The following is a 12,274-nucleotide window of genomic DNA, read 5'->3' as shown; positions in this document are numbered from 1 at the left end:
TCTGCTGGAATTTAGAAGACTAAGATGGGGAGGGGGTGCAACTTGATTGAAACAGAGAAGATGCTGAGGGGTCTTGACAGGGTGGATGTGGAAAGGATGTGGGAGAATCTAGAAGAAGGGGTCACTCTTTAAAAATAAGGGGTCACCCATTAAGACAGAGCTGAGGAGAAATTTTTTCTCTCAGAGGGTCTTGAGTCTTTGGATAGCTCTTCCTCAAAAGGCAGTGGAAGCAGAGTCTTTGAATGTGTTTAAGGCAGAGGTAGATAGATTCTTGATAAGCAAGGGTTATCGGGGGTCGGTGGTAATGTGGAGAAATCAGTTCAGCCATGAACTTATTTAATGGCGGAGCAGGCTCGAAGGGCCGAGTGGCCTACTCCTGCTCCTAATTCGTATGTTCGTATGTATTCCCTGACCCGGTACAGGGCCACAGAACAATCCCTCGCCCACTCCTTGCCCCAGCACAAGACCGCAGACCAATCCCTGTCCCACCACAGGACTGCAGAACAATCCTCCCCCCACTCCCTGTCCCAGCACAGGACCACAGACCAATCCCTGTCCTAGCACAGAACCGCAGAACAATCCCTCGCCCACTCCCTGTCCCAGCACAAGAACGCACAGCAATCCCTCTCCTCGCACAGGACCACACAGCAATCCCTCCCCTAGCACAAGACTGCACAGCAATCCCTCTCCTCGCACAGGATGCACAACAATCCCTCCCGCACTCCATATCCCAGCACACGTCTGCAGAGCAATCCCTCATTCAAACTGCACTCCCTCCCTCCCCCTGTTCCCACTACCCACCTTCTCATCCCTACCTCACCCCGCTCCATCCCTCCTCATTCCTCTTCCCCTCAAGACCATGGAGCAATCTCTCACCCAGCCCACACTCCCTCCCACTCTCTCCTTCTTCATCCCTGTCTTTTCCCCCTACCTCCTTATTCCCCTTCCTACCCCTCACATCCCCCTTGATCACTCTCACACACCCCCATTCTCATCTCCCTCCGTCCATTCCTCTCTCCTCCCACCTCACATTCACATCTCCTCCTTTCCTCACCCTGCTCCCTCCCTCCCATCCCCTCACACCTCTCACTCACCACCTCCTTCTTTATTCCCTTCCCTCTACCACCTCCCTCTCCCCCCTCATCCCTCCCCCAAAACCCACCTCCCCTCATCCTGTTTCCCCTCACCTCTCTCCTCTCATCCCTCCCCTTCACCCCATCTCCTTCCCTCACCTCACCCTATCTCCCTCTCTCCCTCACCGCATCTCCCTCCCTTTCATCGCATCTCCCTTCCTCTTCCCTCGTCACCCTTCCTCTCTCGCTCACCCATGTCCCTTCCTGTACCCCTCACACCCATCGCCTTTCCTCTCACTCCGTCCTCCTCCGTCATCCCCGCTCCCCTCTCTCCTCATATCTGTCTCACCCCTCTTCCTCACTCTTTCCTCCTTCCCACTCACCTCTGCTCTCCTTCCCCTCTCCCATCCTTTCAACCCCCCATTTTCCTCGTTCAAACCCCTGCTCTCCCCCCTCACCTCCCGCCCTGCTCTCACCTATCCCATCTCATCCCCACTTCCTCCACCCACTCTCTCCCTCATCAATAGTTTCAACTGGGGGGAGGGGAGTGGAAAATCATTACTCCTTTTCATTGTTATTTTTCCAGAAAAATATAGTGGTTATTCTTTCTACTCAATCTGCTTTCATTTGTGACAAAAACTGACTTTGTTTGGCATCAGTTGAAATTGATGATTGCAGCAGTTTTTGCTTTAAATTGTGTGTTCCCGAATAATCCATAAGAGAACATCATGGAGTATTATAAGGAATGAATGACTATAAGTTGACTGTTTGAAAGCAGTTCATAACTGTCCTCTGAACCTCAAGTGACATTACAGCAGACAGAGGCAGTATTACTGTTTGTTTTTTTGGCAGTATATTGGTTTAATATATAATCATGTTGGTACTGAAGGACTAAGAATTGTGGTATAAGCACTGCAAAAATATTCAGTAATAATCATTTTAATCTTTAGGAATTAATAGATATAAAACGTTAAAATTGTTCTTGCCTCTTCAATTTCTGATTCACATTTTCTTTTTAGGAAATCCGTCTTGGAGTCAAGCTCTCAAAAGTTGCAGATTATGAACATACGAATTCGGAGCAGGAGTGGGCCATTCGGCCCTTCGAGCCTGCTCCGCCATTCAATAGGTTCATGGCTGAACTGATTTCTCCACATTACCACCTACCCCCGATAACCTTTCGCCTCCTTGCTTATCAAGAATCTATCTACCTCTGCCTTAAACACAAGAGAGTTCCAAAGACTCACAACCCTCTGAGAGAAAAAATTTCTCCTTATCTTTGTCTTAAATGGGCGACCCCTTATTTTTAAACAGTGACCCCTGGTTCTAGATTCTCCTACAAGAGGAAACATCCTTTCCACATCCACCCTGTCAAGACCCCTCAGGATCTTATAAGTTTCAATCAAGTTGCCTTTTACTCTTCTAAATTCCAGCGGATATAAGCCTAGCCTGTCCAATCTTTCCTCATAAGATAGCCCACCCATTCCAGGTATCAGTCTAGTAAACCTTCTTTGAACTGCTTCCAATGCATTTACATCCTTCCTCAAATAAGGTGACCAGTACTGTACACATTACTCCAGATGTGATCTCACCAATGCCCTGTATAGCTGAAGCATAACCTCCCTACTTTGGTATTCCAATTCCCCTCGCGATAAATGATAACATTCTATTAGCTTTCCTAATTACGTGCTGTACCTGCATACTAACCTTTTGCGATTCATGCACTATGCCAACCAGAAAATGACCCATTTATGCCTGCTCACTGTTTCCTGTTAGCTAGCCAATCTTCTATCAATGCCAATATGTTACCCCCTTGTCAGGAAAACCCCCCACCTCCCAAGAATCAGGCACACATTGTTTCTCCATATGAACAAAAACTTAAAATTGCAAGACACTGACTGGAAGGACATTTGCATAGAACTAGCAGTGTTGGAACAAAAGGGACGCAGTAGTTACTCCCCCAATACACAGAAGTGGTCCGACCAGTTTTAGTCACTTGACTAACTGGCTGTTGCAGTAAATTTGAACTCACAACAAAGGAATTGGAACAGAAAAAGCCATGTACTCATGGAGTGAAGAAGGCTGTGCTCCTGGAACTGAATCAGAACCCTTTCTGCCTGTCTCCATCTCTTTCCCACGGAACTGAATCTTGTGAAAACACGTGAAACTCAAAGGGTGAAAAGTTTCCTATGTGAACAAGGTTTTAAGAAGACTACTGGGCCCCAATGAAATGCATATCTTCAATCAAGGACTACAGCAAGCTTGAAAAACAGTAACAAGATATTGCCTCAAACTGTTCTACATATCTTTTCTTCTCCTCTTTTCTGTCCCTATTTGCATGTGTATATCGGGTGTGCATGCTAGCGTGGGTACGTCGTATATCCGTAGGCGTCAACCGTATTATAGTTTAAGTTTAATGTTTAATAAATTTCATCTTTCTTCTTTAAACCAAAGAAAGCCTGTTCGTACTCATAATTGGAAAGTTGTGAATAATGATTAACAAAGGGGGAGCTCAAAACACTGTGTGTTTAAAATTGAACCCTGTTACAATAAGACCAGGTGAAGATACTAAGAGACCCCGAGACACTTTTCGCACCTGGTCGTAACACCCCTACACCATGAGCTTTTATTTTTTGCAATAACCTTTGATGTGGCACCTTATCAAATGCCTTCTGGAAATCTGAGTACAATGCATCCACCAGTTCCCCTTCATCCACAGCACATGTAACTCCCTCAAAGAACTCCAATAAATTGGTTAAACATGATTTCCCTTCAACAAAACCATGTTGATTCTGCCTGATTACCTTCAATGTTTCTAAGTGCCCTGCTATAATGTCTTTAACAATAGCTTCTAACATTTTCAACTTTCTTTAAACTAATTTGTATTGCACATATGGTTACCAGAAGATCAATTTAAATGTAGGGAATCACAGTCTAAATTGGAATAGAAGAATAAAAATAAATTAAAGTATTCAAAGCATCAGTGAATTTTGACAACCTAATTTCAGTATACCACTGTTTTCTACCATTTTAAACATCCATTTCTCACTGATTTTCAACCTAAAGACCTTAGCTGAGAACTTCAGTTTCGCCATTAGGTGTAGTACAGCAGGGTCAGACCTTCCATCCAGCCCAACAATGCATTCTTGATCTTTGACAACTTTCTGGCTGAAGGGTCATTAAATAATTATAGCCTGTGCCTGGAAGGAGGCAAAAGAATTGCTGAGCCAGGCCAAGCTTCAGAAGTCAGCATCCACTTTGAATCAGACAGAAGTATTAAAACATTTTAATATAAATATCTCAACCCTTGAACAGTTGCATAGGCTTTCCAGCCCTTTATTAATCAAAAACCTCATCTGCTGTCCATAGTCACAGCATTGGCGAGGCATGTACTGGCTTTGCTTGCAATAAGCGTTGGTAAGGTACAAGTAATGGAAATTACACTCTCAAAGCTAATTTCTGTCCATGTATTTGAATACACCAATCTAGGTATGGCAGATTTATGTTATGTTTCCCATCCAAGCAACAGCCCCCCTTCAACCCTCCCCGCTGCCATCAATGCAGATGGGAAATCCCAAAACAGGTGGAAACCAATGCAGAGACAACCAGGCAACCCTTTGAGAAAGGTTCAGCCACATTCTGCTGAAGATCACAGGATAATTATGGATGAGGAAGACCATTCAGCATATATAGTCATTCATCCAGTAGTACACTAGAGGAGATTACTACATTGAGTAGTTCCTTAAATGATTTCAGAGTTTTTAACTCCACCAATCTGCTTGGAAGTCCAAGCCATGTGTTGATTAGTCTCTACATGAAGAAGAACTTCCTGATGTCAGTCCTAAGATTACCTTTCACTAGTTTGAACATATGTCCACTTGTCCTACTAACATGATTTAATTTAATGTAATATTTCAGATTAACTTTTGCTATCTTGTTTACCACCATAAAACCACCTCTCGGAGGCCTCCCTCACTGGCTGAAAAGCCCAATTCTCTCCAGTCTTTTCTTATTTTTTTTCTTCATTCATGAGATGTGGACATCGCTGGCCAGGCCAGCATTTATTGCCCATCCCTAATTGCCCTTGAGAAGGTAATGGTGAGCTGCCTTCTTGAACTGTTGCAGTCCATGTGGGGTAGGTACACCCACAGTGCTGTTAGGAAGGGAGTTCCAGGATTTTGACCCAGCGACAGTAAAGGAACGGCGATATAGTTACAAGTCAGGATGGTGTGTGGCTTGGAGGGGAACTTGCAGGTGATGCTGTTCCCATGCATTTGTTGCCCTTGTCCTTCTAGTTCATAGAGGTTGTGGGTTTGGAAGGTGCTGTCGAAGGAGCCTTGGTGCATTGCTGCAGTGCATCTTGTAGATGGTACAAACTGCTGCCACTGTGCGTCGGTGGTGGAGGGAGTGAATGTTTGTAGATGGGGTGCCAATCAAGCAGGCTGCTTTGTCCTGGATGGTGTCGAGCTTCTTGAGTGTTGTTGGAGCTGCACCCATCCAGGCAAGTGGAGAGTATTCCATCACACTGCTAACTTGTGCCTTGTAGATGGTGGACAGACTTTGGGGAGTCAGGAGGTGAGTTACTCGCCGCAGGATTCCTAGCCTCTGACCTGCTCTTGTGGCCACGGTATTTATATGTAGTCCAGTTCAGTTTCTGGTCAATGGTAGCCCCTAGGATGTTGATAGTGGGGGATTCAGCGATGGTAATACCATTGAATGTCAAGGGGAGATGGTTAGATTCTCTCTTGTTGGAAATGGTCATTGCCTGGCACTTGTGTGGTGCGAATGTTACTTACCACTTATCAGCCCAAGCCTGGATATTGTCCAGGTCTTGCTGCATTTCTACACGGACTGCTTCAGTATCTGAGGAGTCAGGAATGGTACTGAACATTGTGCAATCATCAGCGAACATCCCCACTTCTGACCTTATGATTGAAGGAAGGTCATTGATGAAGCAGCTGAAGATGGTTAGGCCTAGGACACTACCCTGAGGAGCTCCTGTAGTGATGTCCTGGAGCTCAGATGATTGACCTCTAACAACCACAACCATCTTCCTTTGCATTAGGTATGACTCCAGCCAGCAGAGGGTTTTCCCCTGGTTCCCATTGACCTTAGTTATGCTAGGGCTCCTTGATACCATACTCGGTCAAATGCTGTCCTGATGTCAAGGGCAGTCACTCTCACTTCACCTCTAGATTTCAGCTCTTTAGTCCATGTTTGAACCAAGGCTGTGATGAGGTCAGGAGCTGAGTGGCCCTGGCGGAACCCAAACTGAGCATCACTGAGCAGGTTATTGCTAAGCAAGCGCCGCTTGATGGCACTGTTGATGACACCTTCCATCACTTTACTGATGATTGAGAGCAGGCTGATGGGGCGGTAATTGGCCGGGTTGGACTTGTCCTGCTTTTTGTGTACAGGACATACCTGGGCAATGTTCCGCATTGCCGGGTCGATCCCAGTGTTGTAGCTGTACTGGAACAGCTTGGCTAAGGGTGCAGCAAGTTCTAGAGCACAGGTCTTCAGTACTATTGTCGGAATATTGTCAGGGCCCATAGCCGTTGCAGTATCCAGTGCTTTCAGTCGTTTCTTGATATCACGTGGAGTGAATCGAATTGACTGAAGTCTGGCATCTGTGATGCTGGGGACTTCAGGAGGAGGCCGAGATGGATCATCAACTCGGCACTTCTGGCTGGATTGTTGCAAATGCTTCAGCCTTATCTTTCGCACTGATGTGCTGGGCTCACCCATCATTGTGGATGGGGATATTTGTGGAGCCACCTCCTCCAATTAATTGTTTAATTGTCCACCACCATTCACGGCTGGATGTGGCAGGACTGCAGAGCTTAGATCTGATCCGTTGGTTATGGGATCGCTTAGCTCTATCGCATGCTGCTTCCGCAGTTTGGCATGCAGATAGTCCTGTATTGTAGCTTCACCAGGTTGACACCTTATTTTGAGGTATGCCTGGTGCTGCTCCTGGCATGCCCTCCTGCACTCTTCATTGAACCAGGGTTGGTCTCCTGGCTTGATGGTAATGGTAGAGTGGGGGATATGCTGGGCCATGAGGTTACAGATTGTGGCTGAGTGCAATTCTGCTGCTGCTGATGGCCCACAGCGCCTCATGGATGCCCAGTTTTGCATTGCTGGATCTGTTCGAAATCTATCCCATCTAGCACGGTGGTAGTGCCACACAACACGATGGAGGGTATCCTCAATGTGAAGGCGGAACTTCGTCTCCACAACGACTGTGCAGTGGTCACTCCTGCCAATACTGTCATGGACAGATGCATCTGCGGCAGGCAGATTGGTGAGGACGAGGTCAAGTATGTTTTCCCCTCTTGTTGGTTCCCTCACCACCTGCCGCATACCCACTCTAGCAGATATGTCCTTTAGGACTCGGCCAGTAGTGGTGCTACCGAGCCACTCTTGGTGATGGACATTGAAGTCCCCCACCCAGAGTACATTCTGTGCCCTCGCCACCCTCAGTGCTTCCTCCAAGTGTTGTTCAACATGGAGGAGTACTGACTCATCAGCTGAGGGAGGGCGGTAGGTGGTAATCAGCAGGAAATTTCCTTGTTCATGTTTGATCTGATGCCATGAGACGTCATGGGGTCCAGAATCAATGTTGAGGACTCCCAGGGCAACTCCCTCCCTACTGTATACCACTGTGCCACCAACTCTAGTGGGTCTGTCCTGCCGCTGGGACATACCCGGGGATGGTGATGGCAGTGTCTGGGACATTGTCTGTCAGGTATGATTCTGTGAGTATGACTATGTCAGGCTGTTGCTTGACTAGTCTGTGGGACAGCTCTCCCAACTTTGGCACAGATGTTAGTAAGGAGGACTTTGCAGGATCGACAGGGCTGAATTTGCCATTGTCATTTCCAGTGCCAAGGTCGATGCCCCGTGGTCCATCCGGTTTCATTCCTTTTTATTGACTTCGTAGCGGTTAGATACAACTAAGTGGCTTGCTAGGCCATTTCAGAGGGCATGTAAGAGTCAACCACATTGTTGTAGGTCTGGAGTCACATGTAGGCCAGAACAGGTAAGGACAGCAGATTTCCTTCCCTGAAGGACAGTAGTGAACCAGATGGGTTTTTACAGCAATCGACAATGGTTTCATGGCCATCATTAGACTAGCTTTTTAATTCCAGATTTATTAATTGAATTCAAATTCCACCTTCTGCTGTGGTGGGATTTGAACCCATATCCCCAGAGCAATATCCTAGGTCTCTGAGTTACTAGGCCAGTGGTAATACCACTACGCCACCGCCTCCCTTTATCTTGTACCTAAATATTAGGCATCACTCTCTTAGCTCTTCGCACTGCCTCAAGCACTTGAATGCCACCAAACTAGACACAGCATCAAAGTATGGTATGGCCAGAGCACTGTGATTTCCTCTGACTTATATTTAGCTGTTTTGGCTATGTAGTTCCACATTCTATTGATTTTGTTGCAGGATTAGACTAACGCATGGGCTTACAGGATCCATGCCCAGCAGTCCCAGCCAAATATGGGAATTTTGCCAGGGACCAGTGAAAATATGCCACCCACCCGCCACCCGGTAAAACTCATAATTACAGAAAAAAAGTTAAATACAACCACTAAATAATAAAAAATGCTCTTAGCAGGGGACGAGGCAGAGTCAGCAGATTCGGTACAATGTAACTATTCACATTTGTCATTGCTAGGGGTGTGTGGGAGGGGCCCCAATGTTTTTGGCGCCCAGAGCCCCAGGAATTCTTCTTCCAGCTCTACTTTGTTGACAACTGCTTTACATTTGTCGGACGTGAGTCGATGAACAATCCTAAGTCACTTTCCACTTCATCCTTAGTTACTTCAATGCCATTCATAGAGCGCATATGTATTGTTTACTTTTCCTTTGCATTAAATTCCACCTGTCAGTTATCTGCCCACATACTTATTTTGTCCAACTCACTCTGATTCCACTGGGCCGCACAATTTGGTATCATCAGTACATCTGACTACTTTTCATTGAGCTTCTGAGGGTAGTTCATTTATGTAAGTCAGAAACAGCAGCGTCCCAACACAAAACCCTGAGGCATCCCAACAACAGCCTGCATTTATATAGCATCTTTAACATGGTAAAACATCCCCAAAATGCTTAACAGGAGCATTATCAAACAAAATTTGACATTGAGCCACATGCAGATTTATTAAGAGATGACCAAAAGCTTGGCCAAAGAGGTAGGTTTTAAGGAGCATCAAAAAGGAGGAAAGAGAACAGAGAGGTTTAGGGAGGGAATTCCAGAGCTTAGGGCATAGGCACAGCTGCTAATGGTGGAGAGATTAAATTCAGGAATTTGCAAGAGGCCAGGATTGAAGGAGCGCAGAGATCTTGGAGGGTTGTAGGGTTTGAGGAGGTTACAGAAATATGGAGGGGCAAGGTCATGGAGGGATTTAGAAACAAGGATGAGAATTTTAAAATCAAGGTGTTCACAGACTGGGAGTCAATGTAGGCCTGAGAACATAGGAGTGATATATGAACAGTACTTGCTGCGGTTTAGGATACGAGTAGCTGAGTTTTGGATGACCTCAAGCTTATGTTGGATGGGAGATGGGAAGCCAGCCAGGAGAGCATTGGAATAGTTAAATCTAGATCAGGTTTCAGCTGCAGATGAGTTGAGGCATTTCCACCCATTCAATCTTATACGTTTGCTTTGTAAGCTTCAATTTAAAAATAAATAAATAAATTTGTTTTTTTATCCATTTCCAGGGTTTACTCTGAATCCTTACCACTCTGAGTTGGACTAGTTACACCCTTATATTTTAAGTCTTTCTCACAGAATATTTCTCCATCTCTTTTTCCCTCTCTTTCTACATCTGTAATAATGTGATGCCTCCAAACATTTGTTTCCCTTTCTGTCAAATTTCCTGTCTTTTATTTCCTTCCCAATCCTACTGTATTCCTTCCATCTTGAGTGTTCCAGCTTTCCAAACTGATGTACCAATCACAGTTCTACAAAATACCCAGTCCTCTGCCTACTGTCTGACCTGTGGATGGCACTATACCTTTAACAATCAGAAATAAGTTTGGCAATAACTTTCCCGATTTTCGTGCATCTTTAACTAAGAAGAGACATGTAATAAACTGGATTTTAAAAGATAAAATCTCAAACTATGTAATTTTTCCTTTGAGAGTACTCATGAAAATAATGGATTTTATAATTTTAATCATAGCATTAAGTCATTTTGCGCAGTAAATTATATATTTAAACTTTTTGAATATTTATTTATTTTGTACTAGTTTTCTCACCTCCCCCCATCCCCTTCCTCACTGAATTAAGTGTAAAATTAAGCATGAAGAACATAAACATTTTTAGGAACAGGAAAAGTAAATTAAGCCGAACAAGCCCATCCCTGTATCAAAGATCAACACCGTTAACTAACTTCTCACCATATCCCATCAGATTGAACAAATTATTTGGATCAATTTTGTCGATTCGCTTCAAAATCTTGAAAACTTCAATTACACCAATTCTAAATCTTCTTTTCCAAGGATATGACCCCAACTTGCTCAACCCTTCCTCATAATTCTGATATCCAGAATATCTTTGTTGCTTGCCTCTGTACCCATTCCTTGATTACATGACCAAAACTGCAACAGATATCCTAGATAATGGCTGGCCAAAAACAACAACAACATGATTGCATTGACAAAGTACCTTTAATGTAATAAAGCACCCCAAGGCACTACACGGGAGCATTATACAGCCACATAAAGCGATATTTGGGCAGATGGCCAAAAGCTTGCCCAGAGGTAGGTTTTAAGGAGTGTGTTAAAGTAGGAAACAGAGGTGGAGAGGTTTAGGGAGGGAATTCCAGAGCTTAGGGCCTAGGCAGCTGAAAGTACGGACACCAGTGGTGGAGCAATTAAAATCGGGGATGCTTAAGAGACCAGAATTAGAAGAGTGTTGATATCTCTGATGGTGGTGGGGCTGGAGGAGATTATAGAGATAGGGAGCGATCAGACCATGGAAAGAATTCAAAACAAGGATAGGAATTTTAAAATCAAGCCATTATTTAACCAGGAGTCAATGTAGGGCAGTAAGCACAGCGGTAATGGGTGAGTTGAACTTGGTGCCAGTAAGAATATGGGCAGTAGAGTTTTGGATGAAGTCAAGTTTGCAGAGGGTAAAATGTCGGAGGTCAGTCAAGTGTGCATTGGAATAGTCAAGCCTCGGGATAACAAAGCCATGGATGAGAGTTTCAGCAGCAGATGAGTAAAGGCAGGGGCAGAGTCGGGCGATGTTACAGAGGTGGATTAGTCTTAGTAATGGTGCAGATATATGATTGGAAGGTCATCTCAGGGTCAAAAACAACACCAAGGTTGTAAACAGTCTGATTCGGCCTCAGATAGTTGCCAGGGACAGGGATAGAGTCAGTAGGCCCTATATTTAGTCGGCCTATATTCTCTGGAGTTTAGAAGAATGAGAGGTGACCTAAGTGAGACATAAAGATTCTGAAAGGGAATCAAGGGATATGGGAGTGGGCAGGAAAGTGGAATTGAAGCCCAAGATCAGCCATGATCGTATTGAATGGCAGAGCAGGCGCGATGGGCCATATGGTCTACTTCTGCTACTATTTCTTGTGTTCTTGTGAAGCTAGGGAACGGAGTTGTAGCAGGGACCGAAGACAATGGCTTTGGTCTTTTCAATTGGAGGAAATTTTTGCTCCACAGGACTGGATGTCAGACAAGCAGTCTGATAACTAAACGACAGTGGAGGTGTCATGAGAGGTGGTACATCTTGGTGTCATCAGTGTACATGTGAAGACTGATGCTGTGTTTTTGGATTATGCTGCCAAGGGACAGCATGTAGATGAAAAATAGGAGGGGCCAAGGATAAATCCTCAGGGGACACCAGATGTAACAGTGCAGGAGCAGGAAGAGAAGTCATTGCAGGTGATACTCTGGCCACAGTTATATAGATAAGAATGCAACCAGGTAAATGCAGTCTCACCCAGCTAGACAACAGTGGAGAGACGTTGGAAGGGGACGGTGTGGTCAACCGCGTCAAAGGCTGCAGACAGGCTGAGAAGGATGAGGAGGGATAAATTACTTTTGTCACAGTCACGTAGAATGTTATTTATGAATTTGATAAGAGCTGTCTTGGTACAATGCGGGGGGGGGGGCAGAAACCTGATTGGAGGAATTCAAACATAGTGTTCTGAGAAAGTTGGG

This window comes from Heterodontus francisci, chromosome 8 (assembly GCF_036365525.1).
Source record: "Heterodontus francisci isolate sHetFra1 chromosome 8, sHetFra1.hap1, whole genome shotgun sequence".
In the NCBI taxonomy this organism is placed as follows: domain Eukaryota; kingdom Metazoa; phylum Chordata; class Chondrichthyes; order Heterodontiformes; family Heterodontidae; genus Heterodontus; species Heterodontus francisci.
The sequence above is the reverse complement of the archived record's forward strand: the minus strand, read 5'-3'. Positions refer to the sequence as shown.